At 38.6% G+C, this 10,663-nt stretch overlaps 1 long non-coding RNA gene across 1 annotated transcript; it reads right to left on the bottom strand.

Moving 5' to 3' along the window:
- Positions 1-240: 240 nt before the first annotated feature.
- On the bottom strand, positions 241-2,505 carry LOC114932010 (uncharacterized). Its single transcript, XR_003819794.2, has 3 exons — positions 1,977-2,505; positions 1,732-1,906; positions 241-572 (listed from the first exon to the last, which is right to left on the bottom strand). It is a non-coding gene; the product is annotated as an uncharacterized LOC114932010 (long non-coding RNA).
- Positions 2,506-10,663: the final 8,158 nt, after the last annotated feature.

The following is a 10,663-nucleotide window of genomic DNA, read 5'->3' as shown; positions in this document are numbered from 1 at the left end:
TTATTCGGTAAAACATTTCTTCATAAACATTTCTTAGAATTTATTGCGAAAATTATGGTAATCGTGGGACAATATGGCATTGGAAGAATTTTTGTAAGTTTTTCTGATTAATATTTTTTATCACAATAAAAAATATTAATATATATCTACATATATGTACATATTAATATTTTTTATTGTAGTGAATATTAATCAGAGAAAGTTTTATAAAATTCTTTTAATACCATATTGTCTCACAATCATCATAATTTTTAGAGTAAATTCTAAGAAAAAATTCTTTCCGTGTAAATGCACGGATGCATTTGAACGTGATGATGAGATACTTATATTTTGTTGATTATTTTGTCATATTTTTTTTGCGAGGCACGATACGACGAGCAAATTGCGATAATGACCGTCAATTATCGAGCGGCCTCAAAGGACGCGCAGAAAGGAAACGGACGTTATATTTTTACGCTTTTATACAAAGTTCCGACAGGCGCATGGCGTCGGAGACAATAGAAAGGCGCGTTGCACAATGTGCAATCGAGTGGCATCGGCAATAAAGAGTCACGATCCATAATAAACAGTCTCTGAAAATAGAAGAATGATTTATTACGTTTCCCATCGGATAATAGTGACGCTATTAATTATCGAGCCCGGATGGTTTTACGATATTTTGCTGCAATTTGTAGGAATAATTACCATCGATATTATCGATATACTATCATCGTCGTAAGACGCCGCTTTGGCAAGCGAATAAAACGTTGCTACGATGCTCTTATCGCCGCGATTCAAAACACACCACGTGGAACTTTGATAGTTTGAGAGTTGAAATGAGAAAGAAAAATGTTAAAAGGGAGGGAACTTGCTTAGGGTAGCTTTCAAGTATAAGCTTGCGCTTACAGCGGGGGAGAGAATTATAAAAGACGGCACTCTCAGGCGGCATTGGCGTTCCTTCAATCGAAAAATATTTTTCCAAGCGTCTCTCGAAATTATTCGCGCACCTCGTCCGGCGCCGAAAGTATTTTTCTATAGAACTCATTATCGACAAGCTTGCCAGTGCGAAAAGAAAGCGAGAGAAAACGATTCAAGTACGAGGTATTAATATAGTCGACGTTCGCGGGAGACGCGATTAAACTGTGAAACCCACGAAAACTTTTCTGCCGAGATCCGCGATAAAAAGGTATTCGTCGCTCGGCGACGATTTCTTAAGCGCGATGAGAAGTTTCTCAATCGAATTACTGGCATATTGCCCGATGTTTCTCTTGTTCGCATCCCTTAACCGACGATCACGACTTTAAAGATATACCTTTTCATACGCAGCATACTGCAGCAGCAAATCAGTCACGTGAGCAAAATTTGTTAGAGCATATTTCTTTGTTGTCTTATTATTTAAAATTACGATTTTTGCTTTTATATTCTCATAATCTATTCTATTCTTAAAATCCATTATTTAACTAATATAATAATAATAATAATAATTAGTATATTGTGTATCAAGTGCGGAAAGTTGACAATTGATCACGAGTGCGACCACCCCATACGAGTGAACAATTGTCAATCCGCACGTGATACACATACTATTTTGTATTACAAGTGCAGGCAAAGTGGCTTTGTGCGCGAGGTGGCCGATTGCACGCCGCCATCTTGCGGCGGCGTGGGAAATCGGCCGCTTTCCGCACAGAAAACACGCACACAAAGTGCCACTTTGCCTGCACGTGTAATACAAAATAATTAGAATCAACTTACGTGTTCTTCTGCTTTGTTGCCTTTGCTGTTCGTTCAATTAAACTTCACCAACAGCAACAAACTGCTGCGGCAGCATGCTGCACATGAAATGGTATCTTGAGACAAGACCGATCGACGAAATGAATAAAAGAGAGTGCGTGAACACGACCGATATTGATTTTTCATTTCTTGAGGCCTAGAACCATTGTAAGGTAGTCTATCGTCAATGCGTGCAGAAAGAAAAAAAAGAAACATCACCCTCGTACCTTCGTCTACGTCTCCTCCTACCTCTGCCCCTTCAGCACGGACCATTACTTCGCCGTAACCCTTCTTTAAGCGCGGTTTGCCTGCAGACCCCCAGACTCGGTCACGCCCAACGCTATCTTAACGCCCGTTTTCGGGGTTTTGGTATTTTTAGCGCGCCACGAACACGCGGATAATATACCTGAGAAGAGAACGCGGCTTCTCTTTCTCTCTCTTTCTCTTCCGGGCTGATCTATGGTTTCGTGGAACGAGATAAGGAGAGAGGCAAGGGACTACCGGGCGATCGCCGGACGAAGATTCCAACGGTATATAAAGATAGTCATCTCTCTCTTTCTAGCGCGCAAGTCGACCTTAACGCGGTTGTGCCAAATACTCGAGCACGCACTACACGCTTTACAGGGCGCGGCGAATAGTACTTGCCGTAACGCGTCCGTCTTCTGCTTTACACCTCTTATATGGTTTCGCGCACGATATTTAGGCGTGCCTCGATGCCGTCGAGTTATCTCCTTGTTCGTCGCTAGACGCGCGTTACCTTGCTAAGTATATGTTTGCAGGAAAACCGTGTCTACGTTGCGTGCCAAAATCTCTAGTTGTACCTCTCGCGATCGCGTTTTTGATAAGATATATCGTTATCTCTTATCTTAGGTCTTGGCTAGGAAATCTATAATAGCGCGGCTACTATTCGCACCTTTCGCGCGAATTTAATTATATTAAATACTATTGTATTAAATATACTGTTCTGTATTCTTATACAGATATATTTGATATATTTTTTTTATTCAAAAGCTCTTTGTGTGTGTGTGTGTGTGTGTGTGTGTGTGAAGCTGGCGTCTCGTTTCGTGAAAACTCGAAATAAATAAATTAAGGGAAATAAAGACAACCGTAACTGTAAATATCGAAGTGACACACCAGTCGATTTTGGAGATTTATACTAATTTTAAAGCAGTTCTTGACATACAATTCTAGATGTACATTTCAGAAAGTTTTGATAATTAAAGCAATTAAAAACTTTTCAAATTATTTTAAATCAACATAATTACATAAAAGTACAAATATTATATATTCGAAAAAGACGTATCTATGAATATAGAGATCAGACTGCAATTGATTTTTGAGTTCTGCTTATACTAAAGCAGTTCTCGTAATTTTGACACTTACATTAAATTTGGAAACGTATTTTTAAAATATAGTATCGATGTGAACTCTTGACGCCTGGTTTAAAAAATACTTATAAAAAGATATATGAAAATACTTATGAAAATTATAAGTAAGATTGTACTGCGCGTATCATTAAAAATTATAAGTAAAAATGTACTGTAAGATTGTACTGCGCGTAAAAATTAAAAGATGCTATAATTTTATATTCTTAAAATAAAATCAAAAGCGATACAAACGCTTCTTTGTTGTATCACATTTGTGCCAAATTTAGCCATTTTACGATATCTTTAAATATTCTTCTTAAATAGCCAAGTTACTTCTTATAAAAGATACCTCAAAATTAAACAATTCTATAGTTCTGTATCTTTCTGTATTTTTTTTGTATCTTATCTGTATACTCTTTGATATACAAAATAAACTATACAATCGGATATAAAAGACCGTCGAGAATTCTATTGACGAATCCCATCGACTTTTGTCGAATCCCATTTGACAATATCATCCTATTTCTTCAAAAAATATTTAAAAATTAAAAAGTGTGCTGTATCTTTTGAGGTATAAACAGAATAAAAAATCTTACAGACGGATGGAAATAATTCTCCGTCGAATATTGCTATGGCTGAGTATAGCTGACGACAAAAGCGTACAGAAAAGTGTGCTTCTGTACCTTTTAAAAGTAGTATAAATCAACAGATATAATTTTCTGTTGATTGTCTTGTGTGTGAATCAATGTCTGAAAAAGTTACCAAGTTATTCCTTTTATATCTCTTATATCCCCAGAGTTAAAAATAAGAAAAATTCGATGTATAGTTTTGTACGATTTACGATACAAAAAAAGTGATACAGATTGTTGCAAACAATTTTGGAAATCTGTTTTCTGTTTAATGATATCTTTAAAAAATGGCTAAGTTATCTTTTAGAAGAAGTGATTAAAAATTTAAAAATGCTGTATATAATTTTGTACCTTTTAAAAGATATAAACCAAATAAAAAAATAGTACAGACGCGAATACGAACAGTTCTCTGTCGAATTCCGTTTTTCACGACGTCTTCAAAATGGACAAAGTAATTTCTTATATAAAGGATATTTAAAATTTAAAAATATCTTGTAAAAGGGTCAAATTATCTTTTATATAAGTAGTAAAAACTGGACGCTAATTTTCAACTTTTCAACTTTTTAAGGTATGGAAATAAAATGTGATACAGATACAAACGAGGAAGAAGAAACTATATTATTAATCTTAATTTTTTTTTAAAGTTAGGCGTCAGGTTTAATTATTTGAATTTTATCTTAAAACGATGTCCCCTCTATACTCGCAGATATTTTTTTCGGGCTAAATAATTGTTTTAAAAAGTTTTAATTATCGGAACTTTCCGGAAAGGCAATTTATCGGAACGAAAACTGTTCTGAAAAAAGCAGAACTCTAGAACTATTGCAAATAAAGCCAAAACTCTTAATTTAAGAGTTTCCACGAAATGAGACGCCAATTTCACACACACACATAAAGCTTTCAGAAATAATAAAATTTTATAAAATTTTCACGCAAGATATTTAGAAGTGAAATATTTTAAATTAAAGACCCGTATATATAAATTGCAGTACGTATATCTTATTTTCATTTCGACATGTAAATTAGCAGAAAATGACATTGCGAATTTCGCAGTCGAAGGGAAAACACGTTATAGAAAGAGTTAGACAAATATTGCTCAAATGTCCGACGATATGGATGGTTCTTTACAGTAACTTGTACGAAACGGCGACAGAGAATCAAGTCATAAAATCGAGCTTTACACGCGCATAAACATTTCGTCGCGCGCTTTTCGCGAGATGGGGCACAGTTGAAACGATCTTCCATGCCATACGCACACACGGTACCCATACACACGAGAGAGCCCACACGAGAAATCTCTCCTCGGCAGCAAGAAATCGCGGCAACAAACGCGCGCAGCCACTTCGGTGATTTACGAGGGCGTTCAACGTGCCAGGCTGGTAATGGGCCAGATAGACCAGACCGCGGCCGGGCTCAAAGTCTGGCGTCACGCGACCGTGAAACGCCCAACGTAGGCCCGCTTGAAAAACCGTCGTGAAGGAGAGCACCCCGCTATCGGTCTTACCACGCTCGAACGAGTTCGCGCATCCTGTTTGGCCGCATGCACGTGGGAGCATACGGGTTATCCTAAAAGATATATAGTATACAACGGTGACTCTTCTATTCTTGATTACAATTCGAACATTTTTTTTTTACCTTTTTCTTTCATCCATCTCTTTGACAGAATCAGAACGCATCTGCACTGGAGAAAAATATGTAATATATATTACATAAAAATTTGTGATTTTACATATTTTTACATGTAATTTTACAATGTGTAAAAAAACTAAAAAAATATATAATATATATTACATAAAAATATGTAATTTTACATGTTTTTTTACACTGCATGCTATTCATTTAAAATATTATAAAAAGTGGTATTAAATATAATATAGATATTAATTACAATGACATTATTACTACCGTGTATTTTTAACCCCAAGTAGCGTGTAAGTTCGGCCGAATATCGCGATCGAAGTAGTAGTATAACAATGTTTTGAGTGATTTTTGTTGAGATACGTAACACGTGACAAAGGCGTGACAGAGACGTGTAAATTCTTCACGCGCATTCGATCTTACATGTATAGTGTAAACACCCCTATTATTCATAATTTAAGTGTTGGTGATATTCCTCCCACTTATGGTTGGCAATTTTTAAATTTAATCGGTCGATTAAGTTAACCGAAGATGGTGAAACTGGCCTTTAAAAATTTTTTAAACCATTATTTCGTGTAAGACGCCACTCTATTTTCGAGAGTTCTGTTTATTCTAAAATAGTAATATCGCATAGTTTTGGATATTTTTTTTGGTAATTAAAATATTAAAACACTTTTTTAAACAATAATTTTGTCTGAAAAAGACGTATCTACAGAATATAGATCACATACATAAAATCACTGTATCCAGGATTCAGGCAAAGGAATTTTGCCCATAAACCACAGGCTTTATCACACCGTTTCTAGAAAAACGATTGCGCACGCTGAATACTGACTCACCGAAATCAGGCAGTATCGAGGGCGGAAAACCGTCGAAAGAAAGGGAACGAAAAAATCTCGGGACACTTTTCTTCTTAACGCGGGGAGAAAGCGAGAGGTCGAACGAGGAAGCGAAAAGGAAAAATGCGAAAGGATAGAACGAGACGAGAGAAACGTAGGAACAAATAAATGTAGGAAAGATAAGAGGGAAAAAGAGAAAGAAAGAAAGAGAAAGAGAGAAAACCTTTAATCGAACGCACGTCGAATCGATTGGCAAACTTAGCGAGGGTTTGGCGGAGGGGGATGAAAAAAGGAAACTACGGAGGCAGAGCGGCGCACCGGTTCGTCGTCGAAGGGAAAGATCCGGTTACAGATGGCATGAAACGACTGGCAGCTTTGCATTAGCTTCGGTAATGGCGTACGTGACCGCGAGCTTAATATTCCCGGCGATCGTGCTCCTCGTCGCTACTCTTTCACGCCGTTTCTTCGCGCTATCTTAACCACTATCACGTCACCGCAGTTGCAACTGGACATGAATTTATCTCCTTATTAGTTTATACCACTGATAATCGCCGGAAATAATTTTGTATTACACGTGCAGGCAAAGTGGCACTTTGTGTGCGTGTTTTCTGTGCGGAAAAGCGGCCGATTTCCCACGCCGCCGCAAGATGGCGGCGTGCGATCGGTCACCTCGCGCACAAAGCCACTTTGCCTGCACTTGTAATACAAAATAGTATGTGTATCACGTGCGGATTGACAATTGTTCACTCGTGTGGGGTGGTCGCACTCGTGACCAATTGTCAACTTTCCGCACTTGATACACAATATACTATTAAATTGACACATTTTTAGATTTTTAATCAAGTAATAGAACTGTCATATTTGACACACGTGCGAGTTTTTCTATTAAAAAAAAAAAATCTAACATGATTGCAGACTCTTAAATTTGTATCGTATCTCATATTTCTACGCTCGCGAACGAATTAATCGGAAATCGACCGCCACCACCATCTCCGCTTCGGCGCGGATAGCCGGCATGCAGTCGCGGCTGATCGGAGATGGCAGCGTATCGGATTGGTATATATACGCGCGAGCGCGATACGAATTTATATTCGTGTAAAATTAAATCACATAGACGAGCGGCGGCGGCGGCGACGCGGCTGCCGGCCGCGCGCTCATATGCATAAAGAACCGATATTGTTGCGGCCCGGGTCCTATCTCCCGTTCTGCAACATTAGCGGACGCCGCACGCAATCCAGTTGATTATCTTTTAATTAAATGTTTGCGTTTTATCGGCTCCCGTCCCGACCTCGGCGTTGCACGCGGCAGCTGCAACCGGCCCGAATCTCCATCGCGCGCTCGCGAAACAAGCCGACCGACCCCCTTTTCTCTTCCATCCCCCTGATACCACCGTCCTGCTGCCGGCACCCATCAACCGAGAAGGGATGGCACGACGTGTCACACGGCTAACTCAATTATTCTCGGTAGCGAGAGAAGGTAGGGAATATTTGCACACGCGCGCGCCTGCGTCGCGATTAAAATCGCGACGCAGGAAAACGAGTTTAGCCGTTCGGCGAAGCTGATAAATGCTTATCTGGACGCGGCATTTTGATCACCGAGAAGCGCTCTAATTGGTGGATATGAAATATTCGACCCATTCGCCAAAGTGATCGCGCGCGAGATTGTAAATATTTAATCGAATGTTTGCGGTGTCTGCGAATTTATGAATATCAAATTTAATAGGATCTGTTTATTTTTTTTTCATGCTCTAATAATATGTAATGGTTGTTACGATATATATATATATATATTTCTCGGATCATACTAGGTGTATATTATATTTTAGTTTAGAAAATTAAAATGTGAGATATAACAGGATGTCTAGCGGTCAGGGAAATCTGGAAAACCAGGTATTGTCTGGGAATTTTATAAATCTGAAATTGTGAAGGATCAGTCAGGAAATTTTACTATTCATCTGGATTTTACATCTATGTTAAAAATTGATTCATCTACAGCGTATTCGTTAATTTATATTTTCATCTTCGTGTTATTTAATTTCAATGAGTTCAATTGAGATAAAACTAAAAAATTTTTTAAATACTAAAGATAAAATATCTCCAGGATTTCATGATTTAACATTTAATTGATTTATCACATAGATATATACAAATTATATGTTTGGAAAAAATAATACTAAAAAGTCAGGGAAAAAAGTCTTGGAAAATCTGAAAAAGTCAGGGAATCTTTTCATTGAATCTGCCGGACACCCTGATAAAATTACAGGATCTGTTAATTTTTTTTCATGCTCCAATAATGTAATGGTTGTACGATATATACATTTTTCGGATTATAATAGGCGTATATTATATTTTCGAGAATCAAAACGTGAGATATAAAGCGCATAGATTATTTCCAATGCCATAAATTTCGATTTGGGTATTCCCAAAATCCAGGTTCGTGGCGCACGTTTTGAAGCGTGCCTTAGACCGATCATATAAATTTCACGATAAACAGCGCGCTTCCCGCTGCGGAAAGCCATCGTACGCGACAATACTATCTATCTTCCGCACAGTCACATTCCGTTCGATTCGGCGGATCCATTGTCTCGCTCGCGGTCCATAACAGCATCGCGTAATCCGAATCGCGTCAGGATTCTCGCGCAGACGATCCTCGCTTGAGCGGGATGGCAAACTGTAGTAACAAGCAGTCGCGGATATTTCGACCGAGCTAAGGCCTCCTCTTCCTTGTACAGCAGTAATATATAGAGCATTCGCGGACGCACTCTCGGAAAGACGGCGCACGTCTCGTAAAGTTCGTAAGAAAGACATAAAGTTAGTCCGTCGGTGTCGTAAACACATCGTAGGGAGATCGAAATTGATACTTTATGCTCGAGTCACGCGCAATAAACGTATACGTGCTCGAAAATTTCTCTCTTGAGAGAGAGAGAGAGAGAGAGTGCACGTTGCTCAAAGGAAGTCTATGATTTTTAGTCTGGTCTATGATTTTTGGTTTCTGGTTTGGTTTATCATTTCTCCAGTCTTTGATCTATGCTTTTTAGTTCCTGTTCTTTGATCTATGATCTATGGTTTATGGTCTCTTGTTTATCGTTCTCTCTCTTCTTCTGCCCCCCTTTTCTCTCTGATCTGATGAAATATCGCGCACTTCGAAATTTCACATTATCACCTTTTGATTAATATGTCCATCCACATCATCCTCGACAAGTGTTGTAAAAAGTATGAGACGCGTAAAGCGAGATCTTTATATTTAAGAGGATTTTCGATGATCAAAAAGTCAAGAGAGAAAAATTTCCAGACAGCTTTTAATTTACGTACGCGAGAACGAAGATAATGAACCTTGAAACAAAGTACATTAACTCGTCGGTTTCGGCATATTACACAATTCGATCTCACTTGTTTCACGAGTATGTAATACGGCGTATCGCCATCGTGATTGATTCTGCACTTTGAAAGCTGCTCTTGCACCAGTAATTAAGCCGTAAAATTAAACTTCAGCCGAGAGTGTAATACTTTTAGCGTGAAATTTTTTTCATATACTCTCTTCTTTAAGTTTCAATATATCGCAAATAGCTACGTATGATTTTTTTGCACAACTATACACATCGTCATATAAATAAATAATTCGATTATGCGCGACGAGATAATACAATATTTTCAAATATTATGATGATAAAGACAAATTCAATTTGTTAAAAAATAAAAGAAAAATTAGGATACATACATCGTATAAAATTAATTGCGTCGTAAGAGCGCAGCTTAGTTCCCTAAATGAAACTAATGTTGCGACTATTTCCGAAAGAAAATTTCTTCCGCATGTCGCACATATTAGGGAAGACATGCCTTCTCTCCTCGAGTAACTTCGCGTCATTGGGTCTCTATGGGCAATAATGACTCGATAAATAGTCAGGCAATATTTTATCCCTCTATTTTACGAGCTAGCCATTTCCTTCGAAATGGTTGGATTCTCGGGAGGGTAATTATCTCTCGAGGATTTCTTCGCGCGTCGCACGTGTTTTTACCATTTTTTTTAGATATGCCCTCGCGTATATAGCTGTGTGGGTGTGTTTTGGCGTGTATTACGAAACGCGGGGGCGAGTGGTGGTGATCGTGCCGAATATAACGATTGCCGCCAAATTGCAGCACCCCCGTTCTACTTGCACGCGAACGACCGCGGGCACCGCAAAACCATAACACGACACCGTATAAAATACAGTACGATGCCGCCGCAGGCCGTCATCTGCCTGTGACGGCAACAACCTCTTCAAGCCGCCACTCCCGAAGCTGATTAATTGCTACACGTGTCCGTCGGGCGCGTGTTATTTTTCAACGAAACACCCCCGTTTAAGACCTCGAAACCGTTCGATCATTTAGAGATCGCCACCGAGATACGGCTCCTCTGCTCTGATACTATATATATTACGTTATACACCGCGAGGATACCTATGAAT

The sequence above is a fragment of the Nylanderia fulva genome, unplaced genomic scaffold (assembly GCF_048542155.1).
Source record: "Nylanderia fulva isolate GAGA-0341 unplaced genomic scaffold, ASM4854215v1 Scaffold10, whole genome shotgun sequence".
NCBI lineage: Eukaryota > Metazoa > Arthropoda > Insecta > Hymenoptera > Formicidae > Nylanderia > Nylanderia fulva.
Note: the sequence above shows the minus strand (reverse complement) of the source record. Positions and strands in the feature narration are given on the sequence as shown.